At 30.8% G+C, this 18,342-nt stretch overlaps 1 protein-coding gene across 1 annotated transcript in view; it reads left to right on the plus strand.

The window, feature by feature from the left end:
* The first annotated feature begins 5,126 nt into the window (after positions 1-5,126).
* The window catches only part of LOC123698175, a 281,837-nt gene continuing 268,621 nt past the window's right edge, over positions 5,127-18,342 (plus strand). Inside the window, exon 1 of the mRNA XM_045644770.1 lies at positions 5,127-5,160. The gene's annotated coding sequence lies outside the window, so the exon portion shown is untranslated. The remainder of the gene's footprint in view (positions 5,161-18,342) is intronic.

Raw genomic sequence — 18,342 nt, forward strand, 5'->3', positions numbered from 1 at the left:
GTTGTTATATGTGTCGCTACTACATATATCAGTGATCTATCAGTCACATAGTATCAGTGATTTTAGCACAAAGTTGTGAAACTGGACCAAAATCCTTCTAAAAGTAGGTGGTCGAATCCTAGCGTTTTTTTGCATCTTTTCAATGAATTTATCGCAATAAATCCTATGTTTGCAGTGTATTACAAAAACAACTGATATGATACATGAAGGGAAGAAGTTAGAGTAATCTTTTATCAGCATAGTTATCAGATTCTACAATCGTCTTAGAATAATTAAGACGTATTTTTATCAAGCCAATTCTGAATTATCTTAAAGCTGTAACAATTTATAATAAATAATAATAATCGTCGAGGTATAAAACAATAGCACCCTTTATGATTGTCTTTATTATTAAAGAAATTCCCTTATGGTAGTACGAGCATGTATATTATAGGGCAAGTTCATTTTGGTACTGAGGAATGGCTCGCTGACACGCGATACCGTCGTTACTGACCACAAGGGTAGGGTTATGGTGATAAGCGGAGCGGGAGCGATAGCGGAATTTCCTATGAAATGAGTTTTATTTCTGTTTTTTTTTTACTTGTTAAGATAGACAGAATTTGAATTTTAATAGAAATGTTTTGCACACTTTTTGGTGAGGAGTTATTTAAATGTACAGACTAGAACTGTAGAGTAAGGAGGCATAAACAAAACACTATGACTTCACTATAAGCTTCGTATCGAATTGTATGTATCTTGAGTTTATTTGGCTTCATTTTTAGATTACATAAAATATATATATTAATGGCTTACTCGAAGAATTTTCAATACGCAGTAATTTAGTATTTTTTTTCAACTTATAAATCAAAAATGTATAAAAACTGCTTTGTTGCGTTAAATTATTCACTTTCCGCTTTTTTACTATCTATATAGTCACACCCTACATTGCGAGTGAAGGCAGTAGGCATATTGGTATCACGATTATTACCTTCACAGATGTCTTATTCTTACTAAAGTATACGAAAACTTGCCATTGCTTGCTTTATCTCACGCATATATTTTTATACAAGCTGTGCCTCGCGGTTTTACTCGCAGTGCTCCGCTCCTGTAATTGTTCTTAGCGTGATGATATAATATAGCTTGTAGTCTTCCTCGATAAATGGGCTATCTAACACCGAAATATTTTTTTAAATCGGATCAGTATTTCCTGAGATAGTTATAAAAAGGTATTTAACTATACGTAGAATATAAACCATCTTCATATTAAATTTCAAGGCAATAAGCCAGCCGTTTGACCGTGAAAGCCCAACTTTATGTAACTATAACAACCCCTTCGTCATTTCCATAATTTCTGAATTTTAACCAAATAGGTCGTTGCGCTTCCCAAACTCTGTAAGTACAGCAATATTCATTTCCCATCAAAATGTGCGCAGCTGTTTCCGTGCCCGTGAAAATGTAAGGAAATATGTACTCAAGTAGTGTTCGGTATTTGATTTCGTTTGCAGTGATATTTTAACTAATAATTATGGAGCATTGAGTAGATTTTTTTGTTAATTATGAAAACACATAGGTAACAAATATTGAATATACTCTGTTAAGTACGTTTAATATAAAAAAAATTCAAGGAGTTCGGTACACGTAATTTTTTAAGAGATTTTCCAAAATAAAAAATAGATATAATGTTTTTTCCTAATTTCTAATTCGCTTTACGTGACAAATTATTGTAAAAATACGTCAATATAAAAATTCCTTTCAGAAAAATACCCTTTTCAAACTTAATTTTTTAACCAACAACTTTTCACGCTAAAACTTTAAATACGGAAAATAGTGCAAAAAATGTTTAAGAGGCGTCATAATGGTTGCGGAAAGAGGTTCTAAAGAGTTCAAAGTTAAACTTCAGCTAAGCATCGAACCCCCGACCCTTGTCCGTGACGTGAATGGCCGAGTCGCTTTGTAGCCAATGCTTTGTGCTGATATTTTTAGATAATTACGCCTTTCGGTGATATTGTGTTTTAAGATTTAAAATGGGGGTTTTTAAATATTTAAAATTATAAATTTTTATGTGCATAAACATTAGGAATAAACAAGACAAGGATGTTATAAAGAATCTATTATATTAAATACAATTTTGGTTAGTATGTACAAATTTAACAATAACTGCGGGTGTAACTTGTGTTGCTTTTTGAAAATGAGAAAGAATCAAAATATCTAAAATATTAGAATATGTTTATGATAGTTTTAGAATTAATGGGTACTTAAATTGCAACAACATTAAACATAATGTTTGTAATTACCGGAAAATTACGTAATAGTTAAAAATATAAGCTTAAGTGCGTAAATAAAAAGTAAACACATCAACACCAACATTAATTATTTTACAATATTCGCACAACTAAAGTTTCTTTTAATTTCCAATATGTTAGAATTATATTAACCGTTACAAAGTTAAATATGAACGTTTAAATTTGAAAAGTTCAAGCGAATTAATGTAATCAAAAACCGACAACTTTGTCGAACACGCACCGTGTTTGTTCTGGTTTTGGTATTAATATAATATCAGATGCGTTCAATACATTTTATCAAGTACTTAAGAAATTAAATGTTGTGAGAAAGTTTGCGTAGTGTGCATTACGCTAGGGCTTACTTTGCTCAATTCGATGCACATACTAAAATTAATACGTGGCATTTATAATATTTACAAGCTCTGCCCCGCGGTTTTACCCGCATTGCTTCAGTTTTTTAGGTACGAGCATGATGATAGATTACAGCGATAGGGCCTCTCTATAAATGGACTATCTAACAGTGAAATAATTTTTCAAATAGGACATGTGGTTACTGAGATTAGTGCATTCTATCAAACAAACAAACAAACTCTTCGGCTTTACAATATTAGTATATTTAGTAAAATTTGTAGTCTTAATATTGAACTCTACATTACACATCATGTAGAGTAATATTTAAAATGTAGAGTTACAATTTGGATACGTACAAAGTAGAACATTTTCTTTGCAAATATTTTAACAAAGTTTCAGATTTCTTTCACGTTCTTTGTAAAAATTATTAAAGCATATTGATTATTGAAGTTGGCAACGGGTTCGATTCCAGGCGCAGGTAAACTTTCGACAGGCGCTGTCAAACCGCGGTGAGGAATAATAGCTTTTTCTTTTTTCTTTGCAAACTTCAAGCTTGTTAGAAGTCAATAATGGTAACTGCTGTGTTGGTCAAGCGATTATTTTTTAAATATACGAGAATAGAGCAATAATTTCATACTAATACTAGTTAACCCGGCAAACGTTGTTCCGCCTTATCATTTAGGTGTATGAAAAAAAGATTTTGATCGATTCGTAGGCCTTTTTTTAAGTGGGGAAATTCCAATGATACTCACGGCCCCCGGGGAAGGAGCCGTGGGTTATGTCGGATTGTTACCGACTACAACCCCACTAGGTTCCGTCGAGCCGCTTCATGGAAATTGGTTGAGCCATTTCGGAGGAATATAAACACGAGAAAGATTAATGCGAAAGTCTGTCTATATGTTGAATTTGGATGAACTTTGACTTGCAATAGAACTCAGGATTAAATGTGTTTTTTCCGATCTACCCCTAAAGCGTTGAAATAGGGGATGAAAATTTATAGTCGTGGTTTTGTCTGCGGGTAAAACCTGCGGGTGTAACTTGGTAATAAATAATATATGTTTACATGGTTCACATATTGTATTTATCAGCAGGTAGATTAATTTTATATTCTTATTATATGAAAGTTTTTTAAATCATAGACATTACCATCTTATTCTAAGGCATAAAGCTAATGCGTTCCTGCGCCTGGAATTAAGTTAATGCGTTGAAGACGTTCCAATACAGGAAAGTTTCAGGCTTTCTGTTTATATTTATTAAAAAAATTCTTTATCCAGGTTCAGGAACTTTATTAAGATTTTTTCCTATGTGTTTTTTTTAGTGCATTGTTTTTAGCTTAATTTAAAATGTTGTTATAATTATATACTAATTATATAAAAAAGTATAGAAAGTGCTATCAGTTAGTTTATTTGCGACTCGTTAAACTTTAATTGTTTTAATTTTTTTTTGATAGCTTAAGGCTCATTGTATTTCCAAAGCAGCTCTATTATATTAAACACAAATATAAAATAAAAACGATACGCCCATAAAAACCATCGAGACGGGCTAATTCTATCACTAATGATCGCGATGAAAGAAATCGTGAACAAATACAAGTGACTACGTGAGACCAATCAACCGATATAATATGACCAAAACTCTTTGATCGCTCGCTGCCCACTGACCCTATTAGACATAGCTGAGGATGGAATTTTTAGACATCCTTAACATCCTTAAAAGGATAGGTAAGACTTTCATAAGCACCCTTTTTTGACCGACTTTTTTGATGGATCTGGTAGGTAGTTGGTTTGAAGTATGTAAAATTATAGATTGATAGTTTTAGTGTAAATGGTTGTAAGAATTTCAATCGCGGTATTTAGGTTTAGAATTATTAGATATTTTTTTGTCTCTATATCGGTACACATTTCTTTAGTATATAGTAAAATATGAAGCAACATTTAAGTGTCTCCATAGAGTTAACACCTGAATTTTATTGTTTAATTTTGCATACTTTAAATGTGAATATTAATTTTAGCCGAACTCTACATTCCACTCTACCTTTTGAAACTAGCTTTAAATTCACTTATTTTTGTGAAAGTCATCATACCCGTTATTTCGGATTCAATTTGACAGCTTAAACACAAGAAAAATAAACTTGAAAAGTTGATTAATTTCTCTTCATACAAAATAAAAATACGGCAATGACCGTAGACGGCATTGCAACCGCATAGAGCCACGTGCTAGACGTAACTTCCTATGTGCCTCCCTCTCACACGCGTAGATTTTCCCTATCACCCATTTCGCCCGTCTCTGTCTGACGCGGAAAATTCTAAGGGTTGCTTCCGTTGGACTCAGTGTACGTCGTGATCTCGTGCGGGGAGGTCGTGCTGCTCCGCTCTATTTACGCGTAAATGCATACATGTATAAGTTTCGAAGTTCGCTGAATTGCTTGCATTGCGTCTTTTGTTGGATTGGGCAAGTACGCACATAAGTTGGTGAATAGTGAACAGTTGAAATTTGTGTGTAATTTGTGATTTTGTGAAGTGCTCGGACTTGTATTTATAGACTTTTGGTAAGTATGAGTTTATGAAGTTTTTTTTATTGGAAATATTTTGATGACTCGATGGAAAAATATTTTTCCTTGAAAGCTTTTACTGTTAAATGTATCGTGATAAATATTAAAATTGAATTATTATATTGTAAAATGTATGCATTAAAATATATAATTTTATGATGACGAAAATATGAATCTGGCTCTACAATTTTACACTAAGTAAAATATGATTTGTGAAAGTATTTTTTTAGGAAGTTGGTTTATTTTAACTGTAGACATTACTTTAATATTAATATTAATTAATTAATTTATTAATTATTGATTGTGTACATATTAAAAATCATTTTTTTTATTCACATTCAATGTGATTAGTTTTACAAACTTAATATTAATAATTATGGATATAAATCATCCTTATGGATAAAAACTACTTGATTCACAGTAAAATAACTATTTAAAAATTGTATATTTTATGTTAATAAAAATAACGTATTGCTACGAAACGTAGACATGATCTACGTCGCGTAGCCGTCTACGAAAATTCGTAAAGCACACTTACATTCCCATTATTTTTACATTCCTTCGTGATATTCTTTTCAACCATACACACATAAGTAAACCATTTATGATGGTTTTTTTGTGTGTGTAGGAGATGTCAACCACTGAACTGTGAAATCGATATTGATAAGATTCTGACAGACAGCTTATTTAATAGAGGAAAACTTACAGCGTATTACATCGGCTTATTTTTAAGGTAACCTGCGTCGATGTTAGCCGATTATAGTATACGGGTTTGATTCTCAATGATGCTACTGATTATAATCTGATTTTGGTATTTATATTTATCTATCCAAGTCAGAGTACGCACGCAATACTTTTCATTTTAAAAATATTTCATTTCTTCTGAAAATGAAATATTGATTGAACGTTTCTAATACGTGTAACGAGTGAAAATGTTATGTAGAAAATATTCTGTTATTTATTTATTTCTTATTTATTTATTAATTTCATAATAACAAGTAATTAACAGGTGTAAAACCCAAAGCATTACATGTTTAGTTTAAAATAAAATATTGAAATAGAATAAGTTTACAATTGTCATTAATTATCGACTTAAGAATTTAAAAACATTCGATTTATACGTATTTAAGGACGTATTAAATAAATCTGTCTCGGGTAACAGAGCGGGCAAGTCGTTCGTTGTCTTATACATTTATGTATCAAACGCGCCTCTATAGATATTCATTCCTTTAAAATTCTCAATGCATAGAAAACACCTAGCTAAAGTTTACGTAAATAAAAAATAAACAACACATTCTCAGTACTAGATGGGTGCCTCTAATAAATTTATAGTGTGTATGTACATAATTTAAGCCAATTTCTTCACTTTGGAGTCGTACATTTTTAACAGTTACGCTTACATCGACTGCTACACATGTAATGGGTTACGTGAGAGGCTTATAAAACGCATTGGACGTTGAATATTAGAGATGATGGAAAATAAATAATACGTGATGTTTATTTTGTAGTTCTAAATTGATATTGCTGTTTGCGGTTTATACCGTTTTAGATATATTTACATTTAGGTGGGAATACTTTTTTTATTTGATCGATTAGAGTGCAAATGTTTACAATATGTCTTATTTAAATACAAAATTATAACATTTAGTAGTGGGTACATAATAATTAACTACAAAATGATTACAAAAAAAAAACGAAGAAATACAGGCTTTCTGAAATGGCTTGGCATAACGTCATGTGGAGTTTCCAAGAGCACTGCGATGATATTTTCAATATTGTATAATAAACAAAGTACAGGAATATGAAATTAAGAAATATCGAATATTAATATTAATTATATTTTATTAATTAAAGGGCCTAATTTCAGCCAGCGCGCATCACATAATATAATACATTCCTGTTGTTCTAATTTGTAAGTGTTGTAAATAATTCCTTTGTATTTTGTGTTATTTTATGTTTGTTTCCTTTTTTTTGTATTGTGTATTATTGTGTATGTCCTGGTATGGTTGCAATAAATATTATTAAATCTTATATCTAATTGTTGGACATAGAGCAGGTGCATTTGTCATCTGTCTCACTGATTGATATATTCAAGGGGCAGGTAGATTAGGTTGATACAGCGAAACTGTTTTCATTACTCTTAACATATAGAACTCAGGATTCTTCAGTTAATGGAAAAATCTACTAAATATTGTGTTAAAAAAAGGAATTGTCGCATTAATAAACTTAGGTAATAAAATAAATTTGTATTGAGTATAAGTACATTTAAATGTTTTGTATTCAGTAGGTACTTTGTTATGTTACAATTAGACTTACTACCGATTGACCTGAACTATTTTTATTTTAGCTTGTTAAAAAGATAAATATTAAATGAATACCAAACAAAGCATATCTGTTCCACCCCGGAATTTCAAATTATTGCAGAATCCTTTGATCAACATGAAAAATAATCTAAAACACTAAAAATTTATGAAAGCGATAGACCGGACGTTTAGAAATTTCGCCAGAGAAAAGTTCACAAAAAATTGGTACCCTAAATTACGGTCAGGCCTCTCATAGTTAGGAAATAGCTTTCCACTCAACCCTAAAACGTAAACATTTATATTCAGGCCCCGTAGGCCTCTGAGGTCGGTAAATATGAATTAACAAACCCTCGTGCGTGTAGTCACATCGATTAACTGCACGCACTAGTCGATCGATTTCACATGAGCGTAGTCGATACCAAATCGAAGATGTATGCAGAAATTCTAAGTAAATATAGACAATATTCAATAGGTTTAACTCGAAATATCTTAAGTCGTGTTATGAAATACATGATTTGCTTTATATGTAGATCTTATTGTAAAATAAACGATTGTATGTGTGGTTGATGCGGTTTCCTCAGGGGTAAGTGACCCTGGTCATTGTGCTAGATAATGTAGTTGTTATGCTTGTAATTTAACAGATAGTTATTGCAAAGAGACAATAATTATTTAATACATGAATGAAATTCATGTAAGTAATTGTACAATACGATCACATATTATGTAACTTAAAATAATAATCTGTCACAGGGATGAGTAATAACGAATATTCCTGCTACATACATTCAATCTACATTGATATAACCATCATATACCGAAATTGGTTGTACAAATACGCAACAAATGAACCACAAACAAAAAGAAAACACAAGGTATACAAATTACATGAATTAGCAAAAGAGTAGGCACGGCAAATCTATCAATAATGTCATTAGCGACAGACAGACGGTAGGGCTTCGGTGTAATGTTACAGCAAATACCTGTAATTGAAAAATTTACACCATCCTTAATTTTATTGTTTTACTTTGTATATCCGTTTTACTGCCATTTTTATATCACACTGTCTTTAACTAGGTACGTTTTAAATAAAAACAATACAGCAAATGCATAAATAAGTAACTATTAATGTAATAAGGTGAATTAAAACTTATACATAGAACTATGAATTTTCTGTCGTTTTGTAATTATTTGAAGAGATTTCTAAATATATCTGTGAATGAAGCAAGCATGTAGATTATCTTTCAGTTGTAGTAATATCAATGAATCCATCGGTACACAAAGAAAACTTTCGTATCGGAAAAAGGAGTATTCCTTATATAATATAATATAGTCTGTGCGAAGAAGTTTACCAAAAAGGTAAAATTAAAATATTTTTCATAAGTTTAATCTCTCAATAATTTTGTTTGACTCCATAGGCTCGAATTATCGATATAATTAAATTTTAATCTCGTAATCCGAGGAAATAAAACAAAAACAAGGAAAAACCCGCATGCAATATTTTGTAAACAAATTCGTGCAAATCGGCTTAAGCTGAAGATCAACTTGTATTGGAATTTTTAAGTTCTGAAGAGATTAGTTTCTGTCTAGTCTGACATAACAACGTCCGATTTTTGCATATTACTTTATCTAACTTTAAAAAGGGTTCTTTAAAGAATATATTGTGGGGAAACTTTACTGTTACTTTATACTTTTTACTTTATTTATTCATTATTATAAATATCGACCAAATATTATATTTACCAAAAAAATATTATTTAATAATATGAATGTTTGTATTGTACATGAGTATGGTGTCATGCATAGTTCACAGTGAAATAAATTATTGTTTTTATTTAAATTTGATAAACGTATGATTCTCATCATATTTTTTTTTCGTTCAATACTTTCTTGTTTTTTGCGACAAAAGTCTATCGTCCATTTACAATAATTTTGATATCAAACATTATAAAATACTAAATCGTGCGTTAAAAAAGTACAGGAAATTTAAAACAAGACAAATGGTCACCCAAAAAACAAGTGAAAAACACCTAATTAACCCGCGCCCACATAAATTATACGTTGAAATGAAAAATGTCCTGAACCAAACCGTAAGGCAAAAAAGAGACGATTCTGCCCAAATAAAGCGTTCACATTACTCATTGCTGTGCCTTTTTTGTTATGGTTTTTATCGCTGGTAGGTGAGAAGGGTTATGGAATGGTCAGTTTTTATACTACCCAGAGTTTAATGTTTTAAGGGTTATAGATAAACAAACATAAAGATGTACATATCAAATGTAATGACACAGAAATATAGTTGTTAGCCATAAAGTTGAAAAGAGTTATCATAAATATATATTACAGCGATTTTCTTCAAGCTTCGTAATAATATGATGTATGATCACATATTTTGTTTTTAATTATTTACATATTATTTATGTTATCTCTACATAAGAACAATATTCGTACTTCAAGGAACATAATAAAAAAAAATATCGAAATCGGTCCACCCGTTTACACGTGATGTCGTTCGTGACAATACGAAACGGGTTTCATTTTTACATATAGGTATATAGATAAATATCATAAACTAAGTTCGTCATTAATTTTACTTTTGAACCATTACCTTGTTATTAGAGTTATGAAAGTTTGATGAGGTAAGAACTTTGTATGTGTACTTATAAACTTATAGTTGTTCTATAAAGTTATATTAAGTGTCTGGTAGTTGGTTTATAGCGTCATAGTAGAAAGATTTCGATTCAGCTAAATTTAACGATAGGGACCTGCCCATGAATATTCACAAGTGTAACATACGTTATGGTACTTGAAAACTGTAGATACAAATGTTTACGGAGTAACGTAAACGAAAAATCAATCAGTAAAACTAATATTAAATGGGTATCATTTAAGCTATCACCAATTTAATTAGTTTTGTGTTTCTTAAATAATAGGGTTTGTCCTCAAAATAGTAGATCTGTCACCAAAATGTAGTCACCAAACAATGCAAAATCAGTTCCACAATAAATCACCTAAAATCCTGAGATTTAAGGTCTAGTACCATATAAATGTTTTTGTATGTATTATAATAGGTGTGTCCTAATAAGTATTTAAGCAAAATAATTTAAAGAGATCACCAATAAATCATATTATGTTACTAAAAGTTAAAATAATCAATATTTATTCTTAAAAATAATAACCACTGAATAATCAGCTCTGGTTTAATAGCTGACTAATGGTTAGCATAATTGTATATAAAACACTTAATTAAAGTTAAAATAATCAATATTTATTCTTAAAAATAATAACCACTGAATAATCAGCTCTGGTTTAATAGCTGACTAATGGTTAGCATAATTGTATATAAAACACTTAATTAAAGTTAAAATAATCAATATTTATTGTTAAAAAACAATAATCACTGAATAATCAGCGCTGGTTTGGATTTCGTAGGGCGCCCCCTTTTTCTTTTCTGGCCGATAAGCACATTTTTTGCTTCTGGTGGGGGGTTGGCCAGCTTTAAGCGTATGGCTAATCCGTTAATATGTTTGCACATGTCAATTTTTAAAGCGCGCCAATTTGTCTCCGCCCCTTTGATCATTTTTTCATTAAAATTATAAATTGATGTATTAAATTGATAACGAATACTATTAATTTATTATCTGAACGAAATAAAATGTTACTACTGTATAGGTGACAAAATATCAAATAAAAAGGAGTCGCAGTCAGGGATCGATAATAATCGATTTATTTGGTGACAGATCTACCATTCTGAGCACAGAGCTATTATTTATGTAACAAAACTGTTATTATAAGAACGAGGTTTATATTCATGTAATGCAATATAATTTTATTGGTTATCGATCTCTTATTTTACACATATATTAACATTAATTTGATAATTCATACCTGGGAACAATTTTTGTTTATCTGAGAACGAAAATATTTCGTGGTGATAGATCTATTTATTAGGTGATACAACTTGATGACAAATATAAATTTTGGTGATAGAAAATATAGTTCCCATATTAAATATGTATCCCACAGGAAGATTTCGTAATAAATTAATTACAAGTCACCAATTGCTGTTAAAATATGATATTAATTCTTGTATATGCCACTAAAATAAGGATGTTTTCAGATATAATATCAATTGTCTTACAAATGATAAATCTTATATACCTCTATAAAAATGAATCGTAAAATGTGTTGGTAAGCGCATAACTCGAGAACGGCTGAACCGATTTCGACAATTCTTTTTTTATTATATTCCTTGAAGTACGAGGATGGATCTTATGTAGAGAAAACGTAAACATGTACCACGGGCGAAGCCGGGGCGGACCGCTAGTAATTATATAAAACTCAAAGGCGACCGATATAGTGATCTATCAACGCACAGCCCAAACCACTGGACTATCGGGCTGAAATTTGGCATGCAGGTAGATGTTAGGACGTAGGCATCCGCTAAGAAAGGATTTCCCGAAATTCTTGCGGGAACGGGGAAAGACGGGGATGCACGTACAAAGTCGTGGGCGGAAGCTAGTATAGTATAAACTACGATATATCTTTGTGACTATTTTATGAACTTAGGTCGTAACCCTAAAGGCTTGGCTGTTTAATTAAACTATATTCAACATTAAACTACGCTGGCATCGTAAACTGTATAGGCTGATAATATGAGTTTCCAACTAGTAGTAACAGAATTACGGTTAATAACCTGACGATCATTCGAGATTAAATAACTTTTAAAAAGGTGATAATCAACAATTATTTATCCGCTCGGCGCCTGGAGGCTGGAACAGTTTAAAAACGTGTGGTTATAGTCATTCATATCTGTATTTAACGCAAGAAAATAAGTAAAATAAGTAATATTTAAAAGCTTTTTTATCAAACCAAGCCTTTACTTTGTAACTAGCTGAAATTCAATATTTATTTATTCACAAATGTATTACACACACATTGCGTCATCCCATTCAATCATACAACGGTGTGTACACGTACGTACATGTGTGTACACGTTTGTGTGTGTGTGCATTTATTGGCGTAATTGTTTCCGAGTTCAGATTATACGCTGAAGTCAGTTTTCAATTAACTCAGCTAACAGGTCAGTTGGCTGGAAGCGTGTAATAACATGGCCCGGCCGGCTAGCACTAATGTCTGTCACCTTCATGTATATTTATCGATTTTATCTCCTCGCATGGAAACAAATCGGTATATCTTGTTGAACTACGTGATAATAATAGAGACATGTTCTGGAAAATTCTATTCGACTCAAGAACATTATAATAAGTACAAATTCTTGTCAGAACAAATTCGTATCACAGATAATGTAATAATATTATTCTATTAATTCTGAATAACCAAAAATAAATGGGGATGGAAGCATATCGTATTATTTTATAGGAGATAAAATTATGTGGTAAATAATGAATCATAGTACCTATGCCAGAATATTCCATTAGACTCGAAGTCATTATTAAGTACAAATGCTTGTTAGAATAGTGAACAAGCAATAATTACTCAAATCTAAATTTAATAAATCTAGCGACTATTGTTCTGACTATATTATTTGTCGATTTGAACCCTATCCCACATAGCTTTAAAGTTCAAAATCATGTTAGTAAGCTTTCGTTTCCATTGACAAATTGTATTGTAAAATAAAACCGTATCATTGCCACGTTTAAACCGATATTACGAACGTAATCACGCGCTTTGTGATATCTTAATCCCGTGATTTCAATAATGTATGAATGATATCAAGGTATGAATAAAAAAAAATATTGCACACATTGATAAAGGACACGGAACTTTGTAAGTATAGAATAGAGATAACCGTTAAATGTATGATTTGATTGAATAGTTCACTAAAAAATCTCTACTAATATTATAAGGCTGCAGTTTTTTTGTTTGGTTGAACGTGGTAATCTCAGGAAAAGCGGTTCCGATTTGAAGCTTTAGTGTACAATATATAGTCATTTATTCAGGTAAGCTACATGCTTTCAATTTAGTGTTTGTTTCGTATGAGGAATAATTTATGTCAAGTATTAAAAACATATTTCCATAAGAGTAAAGTTAATTTCACTACATGTTTCAAATCGAAAGGCAACAAACACAACAGGCCACAAAACCACCGTCTCAATTTTCGCAGTCGCTCTCGATTGGCTCAGCAATATTTCATGGTTTTTGCCCTTTTTTATTGAATAACAGTTAGTTGAAACTCGTATAACGTATGCAGCTGTGATGTGACTGTGCTGCACTTTTGTTTTTGCATTGTTGGACACGGTCAATGCTCAGAAAGACTTTGATTGTTGAAATATCTAGGATCTTTCATTGAAAATATTACAAAATCTAATATTAAAATTGTTAATATGTAATTGTGTACAGTATGCTGTTTTTGAAGGTCTGAAATGTAAAAATAAGCATTTTTTTCAAAAATATTCTTTTTACTTTCCACAAGTACTTATGTAAACACAGAGCCAGCAGTTAAGCATAATATACCTATTACTTAAAGTGATTGATAATAATTTTAATTCCATCTATCTTTATTATTTATGACCATCATAAAAAATCATTTTAGACAAAAAAGAAACGGCCATTGTATAATATAAGACACAAAGATTAATGTATTATATAGATAGAGTGCGATAAACACATAAAGACCATCAATCTAATACAAAATCAGGTAAAATTAATAACAGTGATTTATCATATAATTCAATGTACAACATAACGTGTGTTTGTCCTGTTTGTTTGTTGTTTGATGTGGACAAAGCGTCAATATGCCACTTCATATAATTAATGGCTCGACTGTTTCGGGTTACGTTATTAATGTCGTTATAAGTTGATAGCCTGTTGTGTGTGTATGTAAATATGTAAAATGACCCAGTGGCACAGTGGTGGAGTCTATAAATTAATAGTGAGAGTATAGGTTCGATGCTCTTTACTTGATAATTATTGTGTGAGGGCATAGGTTGTTGTAAGTTTTTAAATTTACAGTTATTAGATACCTACGTAGGTATCAAGTTTTTCATAATACATGCTATTGCAATCTCATCAGTTCAGTATTCTGAACTGTGAAGTTTCGTGTCGCGTTTTAAATGTAGATTATCAATATATAAAATGTACCTACTGATTATATAACATAACTAAGACATTGAGCTTTTAACTGGGAACATTAACTTTTGAACCTAAAAATACTACTTACACTAAAAGTATTTTATGAACAACTGAAGACAAATCCTTACCAAAAATATTTTGCTGACGGTACATAAAAATGTCGGAGTAATTAATCAATCGGATAACGGATCTAAGATCAATAAGGGACCAGCATATTCGCTCCAGCGGCTGATTGGAAAACAAATAGAAGTTTAACCACCTTTCTATTGGAAACTTTTTGGTAAAATCCTCTTTTAATGTGTAAAAGTACGTACAACTAATTTATTCCGACACATCTGTTTGTCTTTTTGTATATATTTTTTTAAATAATTGTCGTAATAAACTCAAGTTATTGACGGAATTTCTTTTATGGTATAAACAATTATTTCTGAAATCATTAATTATAATTAATTAATATTTCGTATCAATATTGGCTGATAAAAAAATTATACACGATAAATAATTGTTCTGATATAAAATGGCAGAACGTATTTAAGATAAATTTTAAAATAGACAATTTGAATAGCCCAAATTATAATTATTATAAATTGTAATATATTCGATTTACGTAGAAACTGAAATTATAACATGGTTGTTTTATCTAAATTTCTTAAGTAAATATTCTAGAAACTATCGTAACATACATGGTGACTTAACCAACTTATCATTAACTGGTTCACTTCAACTTACATTGCACGGGATTCGAACTAAGTAGATACGTTATATTGGCTTCTTACAACTTTACCGTAGTATCGGTTGACCGTAAATATCAAGTTGCATAAGATTGTAATTAATTGAGATATTAAATGTAAGAAGGGTCTTATGGTAAGAGGAGCTTGGTCCCGGGTTCGATTTCTAGGTGGGTCAAATCATGGTATGTCATAAATATTAGGTTTACTGTTAATTATTTCTAAATACCTACAACAGCCTAAAATATTTTTTTGATATAAGTATTTTAAATATTTTTTAGGTTATATCAAACTCAAACATTTATTTATTCAATTATACTACTTTTAGTAGCACTTTCGAATCGTTATTACATAAGTATTTTTAACATTTACCACCGATTATCTTTGAATTATTAATATTTAATAAATAACAAATAAGCAACTTGTGGCAATTCTTTAAATTATTTATTTAACTCTCACCGGTATTACGTGTTTCGAGCTTTAGAAGGTTATATTTATTTGAAAAAGGGCGCAGACTGAAAGGTAATCTATCTGGTGTGAACTACCCCTTATTACGTAGCACTTCATACTGAATAAGAAGACTAGCTTAGACATTTTATTTATTTATAAAACAAGCCTCAGTTTCGTGTTAAGGATTTAAAAAAGCTTCAAAAATATAATGACAAGGAATAATTATAATGTAGTACAATGATATTATATATTATAGAAACAAAAGGTTTTTATTCTAAACTTAATCGTGTATTATTATTTTTAATAGAGTAATATTTTTGCACTATATTAAACAAAATAAACTCTGTACAATTTACCTATCCTATACCTAATATATCTTAGATACAGTTAAGAAGACACCCAAACAGTTTTTTAAATTATTAATTATTGTCCTTTCGGCCCTTAAATGAAGGCTTATATTCTGTACTTATATTACTTGTACTATTATAAATACGAAATTCTTGTTTGTTTGTCTGTCTTTTACATCCTAAAAGAGTGATTTTACCGAATTATTTGTTAGATATGATGATTGATAGAAATTTCCGCAGCACACGCGGATATTCCTAATTAAGAAGTCGCGAATGGAGAACTAGTAGGTATCTATCCAATTACAAGCAACACCAGAGCATTTCCCTAGTATTTATAATCGTATTTGTGACCCAAGCGGTTACCATCAATATTCTAGCATATTCCCTCACTCGGGCGGCATCACTCTTTAATAATTCACCAGTTAATGCATTTACGAATATCGAGTTTAAATTAAACACGAATTGATTGTACAATTTACTTTAAATTGATTTGATTATATTTACCTGTGTTTGGTTATTAATTTAATTATGGCTATATAATAGATTTGGGAAGAAATCAGATGAATTAATAGATTTACTTTAGGTGCATGCAGTTTGTTTTTGGAAAGAATATAAAACAGGTTTAAGATTATATTATAACTCGACAGGCGTCAATCGTTATATTTAAATTTTGATGACAAGTTTCCTTCAACGAGTTTCCTTCAACATGTAAAAGTAATTGTGGCTCGATTCCTTCACTTAAACACTGTTACGGCAGACAGTTAAGAATTAACTTAAAACTTTACAATGGTTCAACTTTAACTAACTGGAATGTACGCGGAGCTAACGTGTGGTTAAAAATTCGTATAACTTCACTATAGTTTTAATTTATACGGTTCTAACTATAAAATATTACCTTTACAAGAACGTATTTTAATAACCCCTGATGCATAAAGAGGGTTTATGCATCTGTTTGTAGCATGGTACATATATCAGAAACGGTAAGTCCTAATTGGATGCGGTTTTTTTCGAAAGTCTCCTTCTTAATGGTCGAGATTGTACTTGTGATTTTTGGTATCTAATTACTCATTAATAGATAATAAAGTGAGAGGTCCATTTAATAGGTTTATTATAAGTTTCTAGTTTCTTGCTAAATACTGTTGTTACGATAGCTAAATCATGAAAGACGCAAGTTCGAATTCCGCCCGATGAATACCAACGTTTTTCTATTCTTTCGTAAAGTATCGTATCCAAAAGCTCAAAGCTTTTATGTTTAAGCGCGCTAAGCTCTGGAATTCTTTTTGCATCGGATAGTAGTAGAGCAAGACTATTAATAGTTTAACATCGTGATACAATCTGGAAAAAAATTCATACTCAATTATGCTCTTCTCTCTTCATTTGTGTAGATTTATCCTTAATAAATGGTGGAGTATTGTCTTGGTTATTGTTTGCCTATATTCCTAATGCCATTCATTGCGTATATTACCTATGTGTCTATACGGAATGTTTGTTGCTTTACTAAACTGATTTAGCTGAAAATTAATACCGTCTAATAACCAAACGTTTTATTACAGGCCGTGTTGTAAACACAAGTTGTTATTTTTTTTGATTTTGACAAAATAATTTGGCCAAAAAATTGCTATATATCTGTCTTATTAATATGATATTCTCTTTCACCTCACATTATAGGTAATGGCAAAGAAAAGATAACGCACAGAGGGGTCACATAAATTACGATGTTGCTGAGTCGGTGCCTCCGTATAATGACGTAGTTAACTCGTATTGGTTGCAGATCCATCACTATTACCAACGCTGGCTTGTCAGTGGTTAAATTGTAGCCTCGAAGTTTAAGTCAGACAGACTTATTAATAATAGAATTACTGTTTGTACAATGTGTTGCATTTTATGTTTTTTTTTTACGATATTTTTATTATACGTAGCCAAAGTTATTTTGATTATTTTCTAAATTTTTTGAAATTTCCCAACAAAAAAATTAACCACTTTTTGACACAATGGTTACCACGTGACCATTGTGTCAATCCTTGTTTCGACTACTTTTCACCGTAGGTATAATGAAAAAATCGATTAGAAAAGCATCTGTTTCATATCTATACTAAATACTTATACTTACGATTTATACATTACTCGTAGATGGAAATAGCATGAAACTGTGAAAAATATGATGGAACTTGAACTTACGTAAGTTATACTCGCCATTTGATTGCATGGAGTGCATGTTACCACTAGCAAAGTTAATTAATAACGAAAAATAACCATTCAATT

This window comes from Colias croceus, chromosome 15 (assembly GCF_905220415.1).
Source record: "Colias croceus chromosome 15, ilColCroc2.1".
Classification (NCBI taxonomy): Eukaryota; Metazoa; Arthropoda; class Insecta; order Lepidoptera; family Pieridae; genus Colias; species Colias croceus.